The sequence below is a fragment of the Coturnix japonica genome, chromosome 6 (assembly GCF_001577835.2).
Source record: "Coturnix japonica isolate 7356 chromosome 6, Coturnix japonica 2.1, whole genome shotgun sequence".
Classification (NCBI taxonomy): domain Eukaryota; kingdom Metazoa; phylum Chordata; class Aves; order Galliformes; family Phasianidae; genus Coturnix; species Coturnix japonica.
This window is the reverse complement of record NC_029521.1, coordinates 17,465,700-17,489,222: the sequence shown is the minus strand read 5'-3', so window position 1 is coordinate 17,489,222 and position 23,523 is coordinate 17,465,700. Positions and strand designations below refer to the sequence as shown.

Here is a 23,523-nt window from a genome sequence, read left to right as displayed (position 1 = left end):
TACTGGCTTTCTAAGACTTGTGCTTTTATAATTAAATATAATTCTTTCCGTTCCAAAGTGGAAGGAGGTTGGACAAGCTCTTTTTCCTGGGCTGGGAATATTGTTTGCTGTATTCTTTTGGAAGTTCTGTTCTTGTGCTATCTGAGTAACATGAAAGGCTAGAAGAAGTAGGAAGTAGCAGATGTGTGACTATACTGAAAGGAAAAGTTGAGAGATCTGCTATGTGGATGTAATCCATGCAGTTATTTCATTGAGAAAAATTACCTATTGAGAAAAAGTTTCCATCTAGCCCTTTGAGTTAGGAGTTTTATTCCACTTGGTAGCATCAGGTATAGAACCTGGCTGCTTTGGTTATTTATAACCAAAGGAGCAACAAACTGTTCTCCTCTCTTACCTAGTCATGGAAGCCCTCACAGTAGCACAAGCAGTCCTTGTATAGATCTCTAGCTTGTAGTTGCTGCTTTCAACAGAGGTGAGTGGAAACTCTCACTGAAGGTACTCTAAACTCTTCCCTTTCTCTGTACAATAAGAACAACTCTAGCTTGTTCTGATCACCAGTACACCAATACAGGGGAGAATGAAGTTTTTTTTCTGTTAAGAAAGACGTAAACTATTTAGAGATCACCTCTCAGGTCTGTAACTTTAATTCAGTCTGAAAGCAGTAGAACGCTAATGCCCATGGGATGAACAGTGGGTGGACTCTCGAGTTCCACACGCAGACTTCCAATCGTGCCAGACCTCCAAACCAGAACTCCAAGTCACGTGAATCTGGGAATGAGAGTCTTTAAGAAGGGGTGTAGGGCCTGCTCTGTAGCAGAGCAGTGGGGCTGGAAGTGCTGCTCTCAGCTGGCTCCCTGCTGAGGGGCTGCAGCTCAGGTCCTGCTGGCCCAGGGGCATTCTGAGTGTGGGCTGCCGGGAACCACCAAGGTCTGCAGTTCCCACAGCTGGTCAGTGAAGTTCACATCCTTGTCAGTGTCTTTGTTACAACAGAGAACATAATTTTCACTTGCAACTACTGAAGACATTCCAGCTGCACTGTTTTAGTGTCTGTATGTAATTCAAAATTTCTGGTTAGTAAGAAATTTTGGGAATGTCTTTCAATACAGTTTGGATTGAAACCAGATTTCTCTCCCTAGAAAGGAAATCCTGCTTCTCAGCCTGTTCTATTTCATGCAAATTAATTGGTATAAAAGTTTATTTGTAGTTGTTTGAGCCAGAATTTTCACTGGAATCGGATTAGAGGATATAGTTATTGTTGCAGTTCATGTGTTGTTGGCTTTTTTAAGATAAAATGGAAAGAGTGTTGTCGGGCTGTTTTCCCTCTTTTTTAATCATAAAGAAGGAACTAGCATATGTGAAAATGTTCTTTATTTATATCCATTACCTGTGTGCAGTCACTGTAGAAAAGAAAGTTGTGCCCTTTTTTTCCCTTTCCCTCCATTAGAGAATAACTTTGTATATACATTTTTTACTGCTCTTTTTGAGATTTCAGAGCAAGGTCACACAGAACTTGCATAGACAATTTTTGACCAAGATCAGAAGAAAACTGATTTGTTTATATGCAGGCAGGCTATATTGATCTTAAGAAAGGTGACTCTATTGGGTTTACATGGCAAGGTTTTGGTAGTGGAGGGGGCACTATAGGCACAAAGAATTAAACTCTGCCAGCGCTGCTTTTCTCACACTTATGTCTGTCTTTCTGGGCCGAGCAAAATATATATTGCTGCAAGATGTAAAGCTATGTAATTGAGCCAGGCAGTATGTACATTAAAGAAGTTAACTAATGTAAGTAGCCTGAGTAAAAAAATAAATTTAAACTATTTTTGTGTGCATAATAGTTCCGTTAGAAAGAATAGATAACATACATATGGTGCTGGAAGGGCAAGTTTGTATGAATCTGGGTATCCTAGCTAATGCATAGAGCTAAACAGTTAGAAAACAACTGAATTTAGGATATTTTTTGTATAAATTTTAATTCCATTAATATTATTTGTCAGTTTGATGCACAGTGCTTTGAGTCTCCGCTTCCAACAGTACTTCTGTTGATAGACTAAAGCTGCTGTTCCCACCAGAAGAGAATTTAAATGTATAGCATGGGTCTGCCCCTGTTGTGAGAGCTGTGCTGTGAGGAAGGAGATGTGGTACGTATTAATGTGTCTGTGGACGGGTGATGAGAAAAGATTGATAGGAAGGGCAGTGATTATAATTTTAAAATCACATTTTTAAAATGAAGAGCAGTTATTCTTCAGGGAAAAAAAAAGAAATGGGATTCTAAGTGCAGATAGTTAATCCCTAAACTACTTATTATTGTTTATTATTTTAAAAGTCTGAAGATTTGTTTGAATGGGCCTTGTAAAAGTAATTTCCATGGGAACTTTTGAAGTGTAGAATGGAACTTTTTGGTTTGTTTATGTTAGCGTGTCAATCAGAAGCGAAAAAAAAACCCCAAGGACCTCAAGCCTCAAGATGACTCAAGAGTCATCTGTAAAGATTCTGTTGAAGTCTTGTTTCTAGGAAACAAATCAGAAGAGAATCAACAATTGTACTATAATTCTTTTTTATTTATAACCAGACACGGGGTTTTTTGTTGTTGTTTTTGTTGTGCGTTTTTTGGTTTTTTGTTTGTTTTTTGGTTTGGTTTTTTGTTGGTTTTTTTTTTTTTGGTCAAATTCTAAGGTACATCATATAGTTTTCTTCTTAGGACCAAAATTATTCTGATTCTTTTCATTAGATTGTCAGATAGTTGCTGTTATAGTTAGTGGAATATTCTGTCATACTGACCCTATTGCTATTTAATTGGATGGTTACTTTTATAGGGAAATGGCATGAATAAAATTGATATTTAAAAATAAAATCAATTGTGAATTCCTGCATTGTATCCCCACAATACACCATATACTGTCATATTTGATATGAATTCTTCAGAAATCTAAGTGCACTGCTTTTCAACCAGAAGTTGGAAATAATCCTAGACTGATGTTCTTCTAATTAAGAAAGAGTATGCTGTTGTTGTCAATGAGGAAACAGTGGTACACTGGCTGTATTCCCTGATAGTTCCTCCAGTAGAGGTTTTTCAGACAAGATATATATTAATTGTATAAACAAAGTGACTCTAAGTGTAATACTTGCATTCCAGATCTGCACAGATCACTCCCTCCAACTTCCTGGGGAAACAGAGAAAGGTTTCTAGTGGCGGTGTACTGATTTTCAACCTTGTGTACTCTAGCAAATTTCATGGCTAGTTTTTCACTGATGTAGTCCTGCTGCTTGTGAAAGTGATGTAAACTGCATGTAGACAAGGCTAAGGTCAGAATGAAGAAAAGTCATAAAAATTCAGGAGCCAGACATGGATGGCTGCTTGGATCAAGGCATAGTTTGGGTGCCCACGTAGCTTGCCAACATGAGGACAGCTTCCAAGTCTGCTGTCTTTTTTAAGTCCCACAATCTGTAATTTCTTTACAGTTAATTGCTCTTCTGGAAGCCTCAGGAAGGTTTTCTTCTTCTATGCCTCTCAAAGAAACTTCTCTGGATCCTTGCCGAAGTCATAGCCCTTTGTCCTGCTGCAGCCAGCACTGCTGGTTTTATTGGAGGCTGCAGCACGGAGCACAGCAGAGCTGTGAAGGCAGGGCATTCGCTAATAAAGAAATCCATGCCGCTGCTCTTGTAATGCTTCGTCTGAAGTTTCCTAAAACAAAACTAACTCAGTTTATTACTTTTGGCCTGTTTAAACAACACTGATATAAATATAACTTGTGCAAAAGTTTGGGTGTAGGCTCTTATTTCTTAATATACTTAAGGACAAAAATCCAGCAGAATTAAAATGGCTTTTGTTTATAACTCTACTGTCAAAATCAAATGCTTTTAGTCTTAGCAGGATGCACGCTACTCCTTAATTTGTAAACTTCCTTCCATTCGAGTCCCAGTGTTACAGCTTTTATCTGGGGAGGTGGGTAACCTGACCTTTCAGCAAGCGAGCCAAATGCATGTCTTCTTCATGGCTTACACAAGGCACGTCAGTTATGCATTTTGCCACAGTTTGTAGCTTTAAACTGAGCAGCTGTTGCCTGACTGTTAGTTTGGACAAGTGCAGCGCGCAGGCTTTGGACGGTGTTGGAAGTACCTGCTCTGCTGGCATTTTAGGAGGAATCTGAGATTCAATGGAGGACACTTTTGCTGGTAAGATTTACATTTCTCTGGCCTGTAGTTATATTTAGGTAGTTAAAACAAAATGATAGCTTTATTTTCAGAGTCAGAAGTGGACTAGGTGGACATTTTCTAATCTCATCTTGGATCTATAATGTCTACATTTAATAACAGGGCTTTAAGGACTCTTAGAACTATTGCTACATGGAAAACGAAGAAGGGATTTAATATAAACAATACGAAATAAAAATGCCTCTCAGTTTTAAGTGTGTATTTTATATTTCAGCTCGTTTGAAGTGGAGCATAATATCAGCGTTTATAAGTAGTTTAGGTATACTTTGCATTTATGTGGTTCACATTGCAACTATTTCAATATCAAGTTATGTCGTATGACATTTCTTGTTTTGTATTCTATAAAAGTGAGTGTCTTGCAAAAAGTGCTGAAGTAAAGAGGAATGTCAGATAATCAGATTTTTAAGAGCACTAGAAACAGGAAATGTATTTTTTTTTATTTTTTTTTTTACATTTCATGAATGGCTCAAGTTTTACATGTTAGTAACTTATTTTCTCATGTAAATCTACTCTTGATTACTCTTTTTCTTTTCCAACTTTTGCTCTTTAGTCTTCAATATACGAGTATATACATATACTGAGTGTACACATACCAGTAACCAGTCTGTGTTTTGTGGATTCTTAAGGTATATGTTCTTCTTTCTGAATGGAATGAAGGCATAGTAGCATATAGAAAAGACTTTTGCTGCTGATTGGCCATAAAGAAACACCTATATTCACATATATGAAGCTATTGTGTGTAGTTTGAATGAATGACAATCACATTTTACTCTGTATGAGGAATGTCTTACATGCTAACCCTCCTGTTTCCCTAAACTGACTGTGAGATAATGGCTATGACAGACATTCACCATCGAAAGAGATGGTATCTCGTTGTAACAGAATGATTGTGTTGGTTGTCAACACCTTTATTTTAACTTCACTGATTTAGAACGTGCAGGAAAAAAACATGCTCTTGAGCATTTTTTGGCTGATTTGTAATGTTTTGGTTTTGATTTGAAGTAGAATAATGCATGCATTTTCTAGAAAATAAGTCATTATGAGATTTTTTTTTTTTTTGCTAGTGCATAGTTTGTTTGGTTTTTGTTTAAGGGACTTCATAACATTTTCTAGTGCTTAAGCATGTTCTTTGGAAATAGTTATGTATAAAAATGCATTACTGCACATTTTAATAATTCTGAAAGAGGTAAATCACCAGTGATGTTTATCAAGAATGAATTGAAAATATTTTGCTTACAAAATGGCAAAGCAGTAATAAAAGAACTGGAAATATAATATGAAGCTAGAAGAATCTTAAAATGTTTATTGTGAATACTTTTAAGGGCTTTAAACAATTGTACAGCAGTTAAATACTTTTTATTTTATATCGCCATGGAGTGGGTACGACAGGTTTTATGCACTTACACAAGTTTCTTTATGAAACTGAGTGTTCAGATCTTCTAGAACAGGGATAGATCTGATGCTGTTACATTAGGTTCCCCCTGCCAGCCCCAATCACCTTTACAATCTCACTATTCTCTGCTGAAAAAAAGTCATCAAGAAATGTTTAGAATGGTCAGAAAAGAATGAATTTGCTTCAGTTCCTGATTATTTAATTTATTATTATTATTATTATTATTATTATAATCATTTGTGCTCAGCATAGGCATGTACTTAACCAAGGACAATGCAGTTAATATTTTATGAATTTACTTGTGGTGTCATACATTAAAGTACTATGAAATAATTTTGTTACTACTTAAATTTAATAATATTTTAAGAGAGAAAATGAGCACTAAAAATAACATTTTCATCTAGGTTTCAAATTGTTGTAATATCCTTTTCTGTTACTTCCATGATGTAGAAAAGATCATTTTTAAACACATAATTCTCTTCATAGGTAAAGGAATTGTAAATATAAGACTTACTAAAACTGTCACATACTCATTAATACAAAATTATGTCTTCAAATTCAATTTCTAAAAAAAAAAAAAAAAGAAAAAGAAAATCAATATTTGCATAGTATGAAAATTCATATTTATTTTAATGAGAACAAAATTGCTCTTGTTCTGTTACTTCTGAATGAAGAAATGGAAATTGCAGCCTCTTAATTGATGGTAAAAATGATCGGTATTATATTATTTCTCAATGACAAAATAAGTCTTGGAGTCATGAAGGTAAAAGGTTTCTGCTCCTGCTGTTACAAAAAAATCTCAGTCTTTGTCAGAGTGGCAGGACTGATGAAAAATGGCAAAAAGCCACTTGTTGATTACTGTGCCTCACAGACTCACAGTTGGTTAATAATGGCATATTTTGGTAACATGCTTTTTTTACTGGGGGGGCACAAAATAAGAAGCTGAAGAAAAGCCATGCACCTGTCTTCTCACAGTTGGTGATCAGCTTTGAACACTTTCCTCAAAGAACATGGGCCAAAGAAGGTGTGGATACCCCATCACTGGAATCACTCAAGGACAGGCAAGATGGGACTCTGGGCAGCCATTCAGTCATTGAATTGATTATGACACATTATAAGAAAGGAGGGCTACAGGAACATGATAGGGAAAACAAGGCAATTCATAAATTTTAAAGCCTATAGAGATACCTCTAGCTATAGTCAAACGACCTTTATAAAATGTAATATGTTTTAACCCAGTAGCCTCTATTTTAAGCTCAGCAGTTGGTAGATAATAGTGTTCATGCAAAGCCTTCGGAGGAACACTTAGAACAAACCATCCACATGCACAGCTTTTTCCAGTGGTGATTGATGCTCACAGTCATAGGGATGTGACTTGTATCTCATTTGAGCTTGTCTGTCATCAAGTACCAACAGTTTATTCTTGTTGTGTTTTTTGCTGTTGAATTAAAGTCTTTAAAAACTGGTATGTTATCCCTGCTGGAAATGCTTATATTTATACTACAGTCAAAGTGCCTCTCGCTTTTCATTTAGTGTACTAAAGCTTTGCACTTCTGATCTAAATCTTTCCCTTCTGCTCTTACAGCTCAGCTCTAGAATAATTTTTAAGCTTTTCTGTGCATGCTCTGTCTGTTGCTCATGTCTTTAGAAAACAGAAAAGATACCGTGTTATTGGCATCATCAGTGGTTTGCCATCTCCTTTTTATTGCCGTCTGAAAAAAGAAAGAAAATGAGGGATTTTGGTTTTTGTTTCTTAGTGTTGTATTTTGTCTAACCCTCGGCTCAAAGCAAGACTGAGGCATTTTGTGAACAGTGTAGTTGATATGAAGTTTTCATGTTTGGCAAGGCTGGCAAACATATTTTCCAGTACAGTCTGCTCAAGGCTAGTGACAAAGACACAATTCATGAAATAAAACTTAAATAATCTTGTGACTGCTCAGCAGAGCTTTTGTGTAGTAGGTGGATAATCCCATGGAAAAAAATGAGAAAGGAATAAATAATCTCATACTGGTGACAACAGTATAATCTATATAATTATGCTCCATTTGCTTGAACTTAATTTTGTATAGCCATATCCCTTCTAATCCAGCTTATACTATTTCTCGAGTAACACAAACTGAACAAACAAAAATCATGGCTGAATTAGAGCTCACTACTGAGTCTGTAAAAAAGCTTTCTTGGATAAGTAGCATTTGAATCTTCCATATATAATGTAGGAAGAAATAGGTGATACTGAGGAAAGCTATGCATGTTGAAATCTGTGTTTACAAAGTCAAGGTTTGTTTAATGCTTTGTGTAGTCTATTGTTTTCATTCTCAGCTTCCAGAAGTGTGCCGGCTCTGTTCTCTGCAGTTTGCTGTATTTCACTAATCCTTCTATGTCTTAAGCTTCTGAATCATCAGACATTTGAGTTCTAAGGCCAAATCAGGCAAGCTCATTCACTGTAATCCAAATGCATCCTGAGGAAAGAAACAAAATTTCAGTTTGACATCTCAGCAGTTCTTGTGATTGTACTGAGTGTTTTTCATTAAGCTACACTGAATTTTTGCTGTCTCAGGACTATAGATTCTTTCCTGGACTTCACAGTTTGTTAAACACACTGGCATTTCCATTGGGATAGATGCATACTTTAGAAGTAGTAGTCATCTTTAGAGGAAATTGGTCACATTTGCTCAGATCTGGGCCCATGCCAGATACTCTATGACTCTAGCAGGCAATTAATGATTCAGATGTGTTGTAACTGATTCTTCTAATGAATTTGCAGATCAACTTTTATCTACTTTTATGTAGCTCTATAAGTAATTCAGCTGTACAATTTAATTAAATTTAGTGGATCTGAATGTAGAGAGGCAATATCCAAAAGACTTAACTTGTGGTTCATGTGCCGGTCACTATTATGAGTGCATTATATGAATGAATGCATCTACTGAAATATGTTTGGAGCAGCTGAGAATCTTATGCATCTTTTGGTGATTGCTCTAATCTACATGGATCTGACTATTTAATTCAATTGAGATATTCTAAGTTCATTTACAGTTTAGGTATGTTTACTGTGTTGCTAATATATTTGCATTCCAGTACTTTTATGGGTAATTTTAAATGCTGTAGTTTGTTAATACCGCCATACCTTTCAATTACCGAAATTTATCTTTTCATACAGGATTAGAAAAAACTTCAGTATTTTCTGACAACTGTAATTTTAGGTCACCCCTCTGTATTCTATGGAAGTTCAAAGTTGCTCTTCCATTTGCTAATTTTTTAAAGAGCTTAAGACACTATATTAAATACAACATGTGCATGTTCAAACCAAATGCTGTTCTGAAATAAAATAACTAGAATTTCTCAGAATCTATTTTTTTTTATTTGGGAAAATATTTTTTATTTACTTGTTTACTTACTTTACTTAATGCTAATTAATTCTCCTGAGGAAGTATTTTAAATGTATGCTGAGGGCTTTAATTTTATGCAGAATACAAGTAATTTCACAAATAGAGAAATCATCTTGACTAGGTGTATGTTCACAAATAATGATACATTTTCTCAGTGTATACTGTGTTCTCATTTTTACACTTACTGGCTGTACAGTCGAGTATTTGATGTGATTAATAGTCTTTTTGTCATGGGTGTACATGTTGAACATAAGAATCTGTTGCTAGCGCACATCTGACTAGAATTAGAGTACTAACAGTAGGGTTTACAACATGAGGAAAACTTTGATAAGGCCCTGTCAGTTGGTAGCAAAATTGCCAGTGACATCAGTGGAGTCAGGATTTCATGCAGTACATTTTTATGTTTGAGTTAATAAAATTTTAAGAATTATTCTTCCCTCCGTGTCATATCAGGATTGATTTCATTGCATCTAACCATCCTTGACAAAAGTCAGTCTAGTCTAGATTAAATTACTTTAAATCATGATTTGATTGTTGTAACTTCTCCTTGTCATTTGTTTCATAGGAAATATCTGTCAGAGTTATGGTCAGTGATGTCTGTGTAGCATCTACATTCTGAGCTCATGTAAGAAGTTTCTGTCCACCCAGCTATGCTGCTGCTTATACATAATTTTACAGTTAACCCTAAATTCTTGGTGGCCTGTAGTAAAATTTGTGACTACTGGGTAGGTTACCTGGCTGTGTCTGGACTGCACTGCTGTCATGGTTCGTACTGAAGTGATGAGGTCATGGATATGGCTGCAGGAACAAAGTGTCCTTACATTTCATGGGCTCTCTGTTCAGTGAGAGGGTCATATTGACATGGCCTGAACACAGGTTTTGCTGATTTTAGTTTAGAACGCATACAGACATGATATAACATCACATACATGTCTTACTGTGATGGAAAGTTGTGATATGATGCTAATCCTTCATAAATTAATGCACTTATTTTTGTTAGTTTCCCATCATCTTGCTCATACAGAAAATCGAACTTGCTAAGAATGCATGCTGTTAAAAATCTCTTGAAAGTTTTCTGGTATTTGCTTTAATTAAATGTTTACATTGAAATCTGCTTCCTGCAGTTACCTTTTAAAATTTGGAAACTGCATTCTGAAAGGAAGAAAATATGTAATAGATTCTTTCATTTGTGTAAACACATTATGCAGTTTTGTTCTTTACTCAGAATTAGCTATGAGAGCTGTAGTAATTATTGTTCTACACTGGAAACGTATGTTCACATTGCATCTTAGGAAGGAATGTGAGAGAGGGATAACCAGGAGGACTGCTGCTCAAAACAGAGACATTGGTTTTTTTTTTCCCCAAATTAGAAGCAAAAGAACTGAATTACTTCCCTTCTGAAACAATGGTAGAACAAAAATCAGATTTAGTTCCTGTGTAGTTACAGGCTTTGATTTTCTCTGACTGGGTTCCTGGGCTACATTTTAAGTCTACATGCTAAACAAAACAAAATAAAGCAATAACATCAAAAAAAAGCCACTAAACCAGCCACTTAAATTAACATGCTTTGTAAATTTACGGGGATATAATTTTAATAAGTATGATATTTGGCAATGGGCAAGGGGGAAAAAAGACTGCCTGGGTTGGCAGACATTTCAGGGCTTCCAAAGATTTCAACTAGCGTGTGTTTCCAATGTACAGTACAGAATGTGTATGACAGAAACATGTTACATGACCATTATATTTAAAAAACAAAAAATTCCTCTTAAAGCATTTTTGAAGTTGCCAACTTTTTGATCAGAAAAGTACTTTTAACTCAGACCAGTATATCATGCATCTCAGAGATGGAGTAAAACCTGTTTCTGGTTGTTCCTCTTCTTTTTATATCCTCTTCTATTATTTTCAGTATGCCTCTAAACATCGAAGACATTTATTACTTGTTAAAATAATTTTTAAGCCAAAATACCTTTTATTCTGTCTCCAAGTATATTCCTTTAAAGCACACATGCTTAACTCAACAAGGCTGTGCCTGTATAATACAAAATTGCTTTTGCATTAGTTAATGGATGTGCCTGCTTTAATACTAGCTTTGAAGATAGATCACACTTAAATCCCAGTACAAGAAATAAATGCAGCTATGTATTGATTGGGTCACTAAAGAGGAGTTTCTCAGGGTTTTCCCTTTTGCTTATTGTGTATTTATTTCCCCTTCTAAAACAACCTCCTCTCTTTTTGACCGATCTCTGTGAATACTCTTTGAATTTCTTTAAACACTCATGTTCCATTTCTTTAATAATAAAGTGCTAAACGGCTGTTATGTGCTAAATGGCCCTTCATTCTGTTGTGAAACCAATTCATTTATTTCCAGTTTATCATTTTTCTCTACGTTTTGGTATTTTGTTTAAGTGTGTCCTTGATTCATGCATTTAGTCATGTATGAGATTCCTTTCTGATTTTCTTGTATTTAGTGAGTTTTGAACCCAGAAGTGGAATTACTGCACTGTAATAAATATTTTTTTTTATAGCAGTATAGAATCTTTCTAGGTTCTATTATAAAAGGTACTTTGTTATAACAGCACTTTGAAAGACCATACCATTTTGGTGGGTTTTTCCTGCTATCCACTGCAGGCTTAAGTAATAGAAAATTATTATCACAGTGGCTTAATGATGTTCTATTTCATTGTGTTGACTGATATGTTAATACATCCTGCTACCTTCTGAATTAGGCATGTCTAATGTCTTAGGGGTTATTATGTGTAAGTTATTATTGCTGTTATTTTAAACTCAGAAAGATTTCCTGAATTTTATTTTCGTTCAAAATGTGAAAGTGTTGGGTACCAACGATTCTCCCATTTACAAAATATTCACATCATGGAGTATTCAGAGCCCACAGAAAAAATGAGTTACAGAGTTCTTCCCAAAATTGGCAAAGATGGGTGTTGGAGCATTTCTTCTACAGTTTCAGGGACCATAAGTTGAATTTGTCTCAGAAAAAATATAATACATAAAGAATGAGTGTAATTTCCTAGCAAATCACTTTGAGGACAACTGAGTGTCAAGAGTGTTTTCTGTTAGGGGTTCTATTCGCTCTCTCCTTTCTCCCTGAAATAATTAAATAGAGGACAGATCTCAAACTAATGTTATTATTGGAATCTGTTTGTGTAAATGCCGAGAGCAGTCCAGAGTGATGAAACCTCTGAATCGATCAAACATTTTTTAAGTGTATTACGTTCCTTTAAAATTCTTTCACTGCTTAACTTCAGGGCTTAAATTTGGAACATTTAAGCAAGTCTTGTTTTTACTGGACATGACTTGAATTCATTTTATACCAATAATCACTAAGAATAACAGCAGAAATACCTTATGCAGCTGATTTGCCTCTTTTGGTTTGTGTGGAAACTTTGGTAGCATCTGTCATGCATCAGATAATATTTATACGAAGATTCAAAAAGAAAAATACATTAATCATTAATACTGTGCATTTATCAAATTACGTTTAATTCTCACCTTATTTCTTGACACCGTTGTCCTTAAAATCAATTTCTCAGTTTGGCTTCTAGTCTTCATCTTTTACTGCTGATGTCATGGGCAGTTTTGCTATTTGCTTCACTGTGTGTGACACTGAAGCTATAGAGAGCTTTTGTATCATTTTAACCTTAAATGACTGTATTTAATGATTGTTTTCTAGAGTGAAATAATTTTCATTGAAATAGTTCCTTGAACTTAGGCTTTCCTATTATCTGTGCTATTCGAGAAGCTGGGCAAGGTAGGAAAATATACTTATCTTTTCCCTATGTCTTTGAAGAGTTTGTGGCTGCATGTAGCCTGGCCTTCAAGGTAAGACCAAAGTAGGAAGGATGGTGTTTATTGTGAAATGTGTTCCTGAGGATTTTAAGGCCAAAAACACATTTTGGGGTTGTGTTTGTGATCACACAGAATCACACAGAATTACCCGGGTTGGAAGGGACCTCAAGGATCATGTAGTTCCAACCCCCCTGCCTAGCAGGGCGTGATGGCTGTTAGAAGTTCTGCAGCTGAGGAGCGAGTTGCAGCAGACAATTAACTAAATGCAGAGGAAATCCAGCACCTCCAGGCTAGAAAGGAATGTTTCTAAGATGCGTTTTTGAGACATTCAGGATGTCTGTTGTTGTGATATTACAGTTATTTACATTATGAGTGCTGTGACTTACTGCAGTTACTTGTCATTTGGCTTCAAAATTTGAAAGAGGTAGGTATGAAAATTAAGATCATAAGCTTCAGGTGAAATGGGTACCTGAGTTGTTTGTTTATTTGTTTGTTTTCCCCACTGTATCTATGTGGGGGAAAAAAAAAAATTGAAAAAAAATTAATTTTCATCCATATTCAAATATTGGAACCTGATCTGAAGTTCTTGTGCTCTGTGTAACCATTAGATGTTTCTCTTTTGGAAAGTTAACTCAGAGATATATGTGTTTTATTTTGTTCTGTCAGTGCACAGAAACTGTGCTATGATTTTGGATGTATTTTGTATCAGTTTTTGTGGATGATGTTATAGCTTGGGTTCTGCTTTAACTCAGGCAGAAACTTGTTCTCTTTGCAATGGGAATCATGCATTTCTTTTTCTAAAACGCTTATTTTTCTCCAAAGTCAACTCATAAGTCTTCCCTTTCAGCTGTTCTTTTTAGGTACTGTAATTAATCTAGTAATTTATATATGTGTTTATTTAGCATTTGAACTTAACATTCCATGCAGTATGCTGTATTTCTATCCAGTATTTTAAAAGCTTTTGAATCTGTATTCAAAAGCTGTATACAGAGTTGTCCTGCTAGTTAATGTGTTGCCGTATTGCCAGAAGCTCAATTCTGATAGGCTGCTAATGTGCCAGCCTTTAGGAGAAAGATTAATGAAGTGTATGTGAAAGCAGAATATTGCTGAAAACATGTCCAGGAGGCTGGCAGAGGAGAGTATTGATGAGATTTCACTGCAGGAAAATAAGGAAATATCAGGAACAGTTCAACACCAAGCCTGGCAGCATATGGGCAGAATTTCTTTCTGCTCACAATAGCCATAATCTGAGCATGGAGCATCTTAATTTGCTGAAGAAATTCTTCACAGTAGCTTCTATTACAGCATGATTTAAGGCAGCAAGATTGAATGGTGTGACAGATAATCACTGACAGTGCAGTCTTATCACAGGTTACCAGAAGATTAGCGCTTCTGTATCTCTCCATAGGAAGAATTTCAACTAAATGGTCACCACTGCTTCAATCCAAGCTCCATTTTGTATAGTAATAATCTAAGCCACAGTGAGATTTTAAAATGGAAGGCAGAGGAATTGAGGTTAGGGCTGGAAGAGGGAGATGGTCCTCATGAGTAGGCTGGATAGAAAGTGACAACCAAAACATTGCCTTGTTATAATCAGGGAGGTGTTCATCCTTAACTGCTGTTATAGTAGATGAAATTTTAGTATAATTTGAAAGCATTTAGATGTTAAGCCCCGTAAAATTCTTTTCTTAAAAACAGTCAGCATAAAAGAAATATCTTGGGCTTTAACAAAACAAACAAATAGGAATCATTTAAGTTCCTCTCCCATCCCGCAATTGTATGTCCTGTTGATCCAAACGAGATTTTGGATTTGTATATTCATAAAATCTTTCAACGTACAAATCCTTTTTATTGTTTCAAGTGAGATTTGCATAGTGTCTATTTATTGACATGTTAAGGCTTAGCTAAACAGGGATTTTTATTTCAGCATACACTGCTTGTTCTTGTAATCTATGATGCTGAGGTTGATATAGAGTTATGCTGGCGCTGGCATTCAAATCATGCCCCAGAGAGCATGGCTTATGTATTTCAGTTCATGTGTTGAAGAAAAATTCCTCTTTGAAACAGAGGTGTTTGGTTTCCTTTTCTTTTAATATTGTGATGGAGCAATGAGAAAGTTAGGAACCATCTGAAACTACTGGAAAGCTCCTGCCCCTTAAGCTTTTTGTTCCTCATCTGTCTTTGAGAATTTTTCGCTGTGGAAGAACTCAGACTTCAGTCAATAATTCCTGAAGCTTTTTGACCCTTGCCATCACCTGATATACGGTCCAGATGTAATCTTTGTATAAACATAGAATAATAATAAATAATAATGAATAATTCCAGAACTAGCTTAAAAATATATATTTTTAAGTTTGACATGTCCGGTATATTAGCATTCCTTACTAGGTTTCTTGGCCTGAAATTTAGTCAAAATTCTATGCTTATTGTGGTTAGGGTGCTGAATTGTCTTATCCATCCCCTGGTCCTTAAAGCATCTCTAAAAATGTTGATTTAATAATAGTGAAATCTGTCATCTTTGCACTGTAGTGTTGTCACTTCCCAGTGTGACTAGAAGTTCCTTTTAAATCTGCTGTTGCTGTGTGAGATGCAGCAAGGCAGATGCCTTGGTGTCTAATAGCTTTTGGGATCTAGTTTTCAACCAGTTGACTGCATGTTCACTACTGATCCACCAAATTGGTAATTAACCTTCTTTAGGCAGATACTCTAAAATCAGGATATATGTGGTTTCATGAGCTTCAGTAGGAGGTGAAGGTACCCAGAACTATCACGGATCAGGTGGCCAGGCATGTTGACAGGAAGCAATAAAGCTGCTTTCTGAATAAACATGTAAGTGGTGGATCTCTTCAGACTTTTGGCAATATGCTGGCTCATCCTTCCTTAAGGTCTGTTAACAAACCTTTGTGCCAGCCAAATTTTGCATAAGAACAAGTGCCCTTTGTAGCTAAAGTAGCCATTTGCTTTGGTGGTTATCTGTTCAGTCACTATTTTCAGAGCATGTTATTTCAAATACACTAGAAATGTTTGCTGTCTGGTCTAACCCATAGTACCACGCTGATTCTTCTGCAGATATTCTGGAGGCACTGCTAGTTGTCCCTGTGTATCGGCAGAACACAGTCCCCAGCACTTTGCTAGCTGCCCCAAACTGGAAAGCAATTAGGAAATTTAGCACAAAACGTGAGTTCTTCTGTGATCTGCTGCTGCTCTGACATAGTCAAAATCACTGTTAAAAAGATACTATTTGCATCCTATTTTTTCTTCCGGTGAGAATACAGTTGGAAGCAAAACCAACTCATGCATTTCTTATGGACAGGCCAGTGACTGTTTCTATGAGCTGTAACCAGTATCAGCCAAAGAGCACGTGGAGCTGGAAATGCTTGGTTAAACATGTTGACAGTATGTGGTAACTCAGAGACAAGCAGCCAAATTCATCTTTTCTCTGCAGCACAATATTTCTGTGAATGACTCTGGGCTGCACTGCCATTTTCTGAGCAGCAGTGTAGATGTAGTTGCACAAGGCACTTGTAGCTGTACACCATGGATGCTGGAGACAGTCTCAGGTGAACTCATGGTTATAATTCACATTAAATTCCATCTGTATAGTATGTCAGACTGTGTATATTTCGATTATACACAAGTCGTCTAAATTAAATCACAGTGTTTAAATGGCTTTTTAGTTCAAACTTGTCAGAAGGAACATCTGAAAAACCTAAGGACTGTTATGTACTTGTTAATTCAACATTAATATATAAATTAAGTCTTCATATTGGTTTTCTTTAAACAGCTTCAGAACGTGAATTAATGCTTCTCTGTGCATAAGTTTTGCCCTGTGACAGTGAATGCATCCCCTTTGTGGTAAAAACAAAAGAGAAACAGTTATTATTTTCTAGGTGTAAGCACGTCTCAGCAGTCCTTTTGCTTATGCCATTTGTTTAGTGGAATTCACTTTGAGTCAGAATGGGTGAAGGAAGATAGTATTTCCAGCTATTCACAACTTCTCTTTTTTTTTTCCCTCTGGGATTTTGTTTGACTGATGCTGTAAGAGAATACAGATGAGCCTGCTTTTCAAACCAGAATCCTTTGCTGTTTCCTAAAGCAAGAAGTGATTTGTAATTTGCTGCCAGGGTTACAGGCGCTGCACGTATTTGTCTCTGGCAAAACCACTGTGCTACTCAGTTCATGAGGTCAGGATTTTGAAGTATGCAATTGTAGTTTAATTCACTTATACCTCACAGTGATGTTGTCTTTTGTCAAGTCTTCTCTAGGGGTTTCATGACTGCTCAGTCTCAGCCTGAATAGAAATACAAAGGCTGCTCTGAACATAATGCCTCCTAGTTTATTATGTTGGCCCTCAACATCAGATGTGGATGTTGGTGGTATGGCAGTAGAGGCTGAACCTTCCCACCAGTATTCTGTTACATGTTGTTGCCATGTGACAGATGGCAGCAGAGGGGCAGTCTGACACAATGGTGTCTGACATGGAAGTGTGTATGAAGCAAAGATGTGTCACTGAATTCCTCCATGTGGAAAAAATGGCACTCAGTGACATTCATGGATGCTTGTTGTATGTTTATGGAGTCCAAACAGTGGATGTGAGCACTGAGTGACAGCATTGTGACTGTGACAACAGTGGGTCACCTCTGCCAGCATGTCTGCACTGGTTTATTGCTGGTGAAGATGCATAGCTAGTGGGGGTGACTGTGTTGAGAAGTAGTATTTTGTAGCTGAGAATTTTCTCTGCAGTGTTCTCATGCTCTCTTTATCTGTTGTAGTTTCGATAGGAATTAATAGGTGGCATTACTGCATATAGATGCATGACAGTTCCTTAGAGACCTGTTTCCAGCAAAATTCTGACTTCTCCAGGTGATGTCCACCTTTTCCCCATTGCTCTGTAGAAACCAATGTAGAAACCAATCTGGCCTGCTGTGACAACTCATGACTGCAGCACTGGAGAGCCCCTTCTCCAGTTGTCTTGTTACTACCGTAGTCAAATTAAACTCAGAACAGTTATACACAAATGAGCTGTGAAGTTTGCTGTTTCTGTTTCCAACCTGGAAAAGTGCATCCAGAGTGTGTCTGTGATGTTACTTGTTTTGAAAGCAGATTATTTTCCTTACAGACCCTGGGTAAATTAATCTTCAAATCTCCATTTGGGAATCTCCCTTTTCTCAGAGTATTATCTTCTGCTCACTGATGCTTAGGTCATACTAAGCTCCAATTTTATTTATCATGAATGCCTTATGGTTCCACGGCTTCCCTGTTATTAATTTACAGTGCGCACAGTTTGAAGAGGTAACTCATATTGCTTGGTTTAGGGATATTGAGAGATAACCTGTAGGTCTTCAATTTTTTTGATTACTTGACTCATAAGTAAATTTGCAGAATAAATAGGATCCACTGATTGCAGTTATTTCTGCAGTGAAATTGAATTTGCCCTTGATCCTGTTCTATGGCAACCTTCCTACTGAAATTTAATATTTGCCCTTCAATACTGGAGTGAGTTATTTGGATTCAGAATTGATGGCAGTGAATTCATGTTCATTAAGAGATAGAGAGATGTTTTTCATTATACAGCAGAGGAACAGGAAATGAATAAACTTATTGGTGTGGTTGTTACAGTACTGGGATAGGTTGCAGCTGAGAGACCACAGAATAGTGCTATCTCAGTTATAATGATCTGTATCTGAAGCTCGTGTTCAATTAAACTGCCATACTTTCCATATCTAAGTGTTTTCTGTTCTGGGAAAGTTTTTATTGTATTTTTTGAACATACCTTCCATATCATCTATATTCACAGTTGTTCACCTTTATCTCTTTTTCATTTTTTTGTTGTAGATGTAGTGCACATTGCAGAGGAACAGTCAGGATGATGTATGTAGCATTGTTTGCTAAAAACATTTCTATTAAGATCCAATTATTGCATGATAGAGTTACAGTGGGAATATATATATATTTTTACTGGTGCAGATACTTATAGTACACGTTACCTTTCAATATGACTGAAAAAACAAATCCCCTAAGAATTTTGTATAATTTCAATCTCAGCAGTATAATTTCATGGACACAATGTTTATTACTGGTCTACTATCAACTGAATAATAAGATGTCATAATATCCTCAATAATTACTTTTATTGCTGTGGTTATTGAAACCCGTTTTCTGCTTTAGAACACTTGGTTTTCACAGGATCTTCTCCCAGTAGCCTTCTAGAGAGAGAACACTTGTTTAATGATTGTAACTTTCACTTCTACCATTTTCAAAACACTGATTTTGAGTAATAGAGAATACTTCTTGTTTTTTCTTCTCAAAATATGCACAGAAGGAAAAGCAGCCTAGAAATAAAACAAAGACAAATCCTATTACCTCATTCGTCAAATCACCAGACTTCTCTGAAGGTCAGCTTTCATTTTATTGGCAAGTTTACTCTTTTCAAATTGTACTTATTTCAAGAAGAAAGTGGCTTTTTGCTGGGTGTATTCTCTCTGTAACAATGCATAGCACAAATATCAGTTTAAGAGTCACTGTGTTTGAGTTTGGATGAAAGTAATTCTGTGCCACTGTCCTTACTTGGTCAGAATTCACATGGAAAGTGACGTGATTTTATCAAAGTACAAATTGAATGGTTGGCAACTGTAAGTTTGGGCAGGATTAACACTTGTGACATTTGTGTGGTTACAGTCAGGGCGGTATTTGTTTTCCTTCTGACTTTCTATTAATTCTGCTTATTTGCTGAATGCCAGTACTGAATTTCTGCTTAGAGAAAACTGATGGCAGCAGCTCAACATTTATAACATGTTGTGTATTAGTAAATGTATGAATGCTGGGAAAAAAATCTAAGAAATAAACACCTTTTAACTTTAGCTTTACGAGTAATATGGTAAATAAGCAGATCATTTTGCTTTTGTTGCTAGGAAGTATTGCATGTCACACAAGGACTGTGCTTAGTAGAACAGAGAAATGTGGAAAAAAATATGAAAGACTACTGGCCTTCCTGCAGAACTGTTAATGATTTCATTGATGGAAGTTTCTTTGCCTTTTTCTTTAAAGTGAGCTCCTTGTTTTTCATTTTCAAAAAAATCACAAATCTCATGCTCATATATCAAACATAAACATAATAGGGCTTAATAAAGAAAAGATCAGCAAAAATCTAGGTTTTCAAGACTATCTTGGAACTTCCATGTACACGCATACACACGGGTTTACATACTTAAATACTTCAATTTTGTTTATTCAGCATAGACAAATTAAAGATACGTGGAAATTCAAAGTTTTATACTAATAAAAGTTAAATGCAGCTAATTTGTTGATGCAAGAGCTCCTTAGTAAAACCTTGTAAAAGTTCTGCTTTGAGGAAAAAAGCAAAATGAACAATTCATCAGATTGCTTTTTTTTTTTTTTCCGAAGAGTTTATGATGTGTTGGGGCTGAATAATTCCCTGACACAGACATTCTGTATTTTTCTCACACTCTTTTGCTAGAGGAGGTGAGGCATTTTGTTCCCATGCGTATCAGAAATGAAGTCAACCTGTGAGTCCTTCTTTAATGCTTGCCAGAGGTTATCTTGTTTTGATTAATAGACGCAATGCTTGCTATTTAAAAGATTATCTGCTTAGGTTGTTTATCAAAAGGATAAATGAATCTGTCAACTCCAGCATTAGACAACTTGCAGATGAGTAGTGAAGGTCTTTCCCATTTTCTTCTGCAGTTTTAGCTATAGCTTGACATGGCAGCGCACAAAGAATATTGCAACTCACTGCAGAAGCAGCTAATTTGCTAATTTTATTGAGGATTGTGTCCTGCCTTAACTCTATGAAGGAAATCTCCTGTGATTTTGGCATGAAAGCAGTTCCATTCTGCAAATTAATCCCAAGACCTGGTCTTTCTTTGAAGCACAGAAAGATAGCATCTGTTTCCTGAAGGACACAGAGTGACAACAGAAAGCTGGAGGGCTTGTAGATGGGAGTGATAGGGAGTTTCACAGCAGAGACTAGCAAACAGAGCAGTGCAGGTCAGTTCCTGACATGAAAAATGATAAAAGCTGTAGACAGGAAAAAGAAACAAAGAGAGAGAGTGTAGGAGGAGAGGAGGAGACCTTTGTGTGGGGTGTAAATCATGGGCGGGAGGGTGGTGCAGCTGAGTGGGGATCCTGGATTTTCTGTGACAGAATGCAGGAGGCTGGAATGGGGAGAGATGAAAGATCGGGCTCTGGAGTGGTGATGTTTATCAACAGTCAATCCGTGCAAAGATGTGAATTATGGATATATTTATAGGTGTTATAATATTCCACAGGAATAAGTTATATTTCCACTTGTTCAGTATTTATATCCACACTTGAGCTGTGAGGTATGAGCCTTTGCAGCTCTCCTCAGATATCAGCTGCACTCTGCTGCAGCAGCTTCTTTCTTGGGCTCTTAAAAGAAAGAATGCTTTTTTAGTTCTTTCAGTTTAACAAAGATTTAGAAATACTAGAAATACTAGTCTATAATTCCCTTTTTAAAGCAGAAAGAGTTTTATTTGTTTTGTATTTCTCTCCAAATGCAGCAATAACAGTGGTTGATTGTATTTAGCCTGTGACTTCAGTCATCTTAGCTTCCATGAAAAGATTTTCCCTCTGAGAGCTTGGATTTTCTGTCTGAAGCTGTCTTTCAAAGACATTGCTACAGAGCATGGTGCTGTCCCTCAGTTTCATTGGAAATGCATTAGCTTTCTGCTGGTATTGATCAATGGGCAGTGAGTAAAATGAAATTCAGATGATACATTTCAGGCAGATTCAGGGAGCCCAGAAGTGCCCTGTGGATAAATCCTTTTGCATCTGGTCCCTCTACTGTTTAGAGCCTTGTTCTTAAATGTGCCTCGGCGTGGCAGTTCTGGGACAGTATGCTGCACAGGTCTGTCAAATGTGTGAATATGGAAAGGTTTTGCTGTTGATGTTGTAATGGAGAATGTAAATTCTTGAGAATTCCTTACAAGCATCCAAAATCTCATCAGCAGGCAGTGCATAAGGGAATAGCTCATTTTCAACCATATGTTCTTCCTTCTCCATCAGCTGCAACTTGACTGATAGTTCTTACAGTGTTATGCTTTCCTTTGCTATAATATCGATAGATAATAATGAAGTGTCTGTAGTTGCCAGAGTTGCAAACACCAGTATTTCTGTGACGTTAGATTCTCCATACCACTCCTGTCACGTGTGCTTTGTGATCTCCTGCAGCCATGCCTAGTTCTGCAGAGCTACCTATGCTGAGCTCAGATCCTGTCCAGAACCTGGTGCCACTGATGGTGAGGGCTTGTTGGCAGTGGGGATGCATTAAATACCCCCTAGGAGCAATTTGTTCATCCATGAGGCTGTTGTTTCATCTGACAAGGATCCAGCGTCTGTGCTCTTAGGACTGTAAGCTTGTTTCTTACTAAAGCAGTCAGAACTGTTCTGCACAGAATGAAGTGGAAAACAAAACTGAAGGAGAACTGGAGCCTTATGTAGAACAAAAGCCAACACTGAAAGAAAGCCTAGAAACTCAAAACGATTCAACTGCTGCCCAAAACAGGATCAACATGTCAACATGGTGTTCTTAACTGTCTTTCTCTGATCTTTCTTGCAGGAGTTTCAGTGACAGATTTCTTGACATCTATACTGTCCTTGGAGTTGCATCTGTTCCGTGCTGTCTAACTAGAATATTTCTTACAGCAGATTAAGTCCATTATTTTTTTCCTTGCCAGTCTACACTCAGAAATGATTACTCCTTGGCTCCTTCAGAATCGTTTAAGCACTCAAAAATTTCTCAATATATTCTGTTAGTCCAATGGCTTTATTTAGGTCTTGTATAAGTTATCTTCCAACTTTTTGTGAACTATATGAAGGAAAGGCATTTTTCTGTCTTTTTTTGATCATAGATTTTCTGTAAAAAGAATATAGCCAGGAAAAAAATCATGTTGCATATTTTCTTTGCTACAGGGGAATGAATTGTAATCAGTCAGTATGAACATTTAGATTTAGAGAACAGTAGAGACATGTGCACCATGTGTGAAATGAGAATGCATTTATATGTAAAAAGTCAAGTTAAAGAGTAGATCTGGAGTGTATAATCCATTATGTGAGCAAAAAACCTCTAAAGGTATTAGCAACACTAAAAAATAAACTCTTTCTTCCTAGGAAGAAGTATACTAATATGACTGTTTATATATTTAAGTAATTTTTGAAAAATTATTGTTCAGAGTTCCCATTCTAAACTTATCTAGTCAGAAGACTCGTACTCACTATTTTGGAATCATTGTGTTGATATTTCAGGCTTCCCACATGGTCTTACAAAGCTTGGCTTCTTCCATCTTAGGAAAAGTTTTATTTTTCTGGGGATGTTGCTGTTAGGACATTATAAAACTACCATGAATCTTTTGTAATAATGGACAAAACATGCATACTCCCAAATATATGCATTTTCCCAGAAGAATGAAAAATATTTTGTAACTTTTTTTCCAGTGCAGTGAGTTCAGATGAGTTGTGTCTTACAGCAAGAAGAATATGAAGGAATGCACTAACTACAGGGGTTTTGCTATAGCATTGTACATTATTTCTCAACTCCCACTGCCCCAGTCTGTACTGCAGACTCTGTCATGGAGGTGGAGTAGAGTCAAGATGATCCTTTTTGTGTGACTTGCAGGTGGTTGCAGCAGGTATTTGAACAAGTCGAGAAACAAGCACATTTTGGCAGGTAGCTTGACAATCTCC

At 36.5% G+C, this 23,523-nt stretch overlaps 1 protein-coding gene across 4 annotated transcripts in view; it reads left to right on the top strand.

Moving 5' to 3' along the window:
- The window catches only part of PLCE1 (phospholipase C epsilon 1), a 144,735-nt gene that overhangs the window by 68,233 nt on the left and 52,979 nt on the right, over positions 1 to 23,523 (top strand). The window lies entirely within an intron of this gene.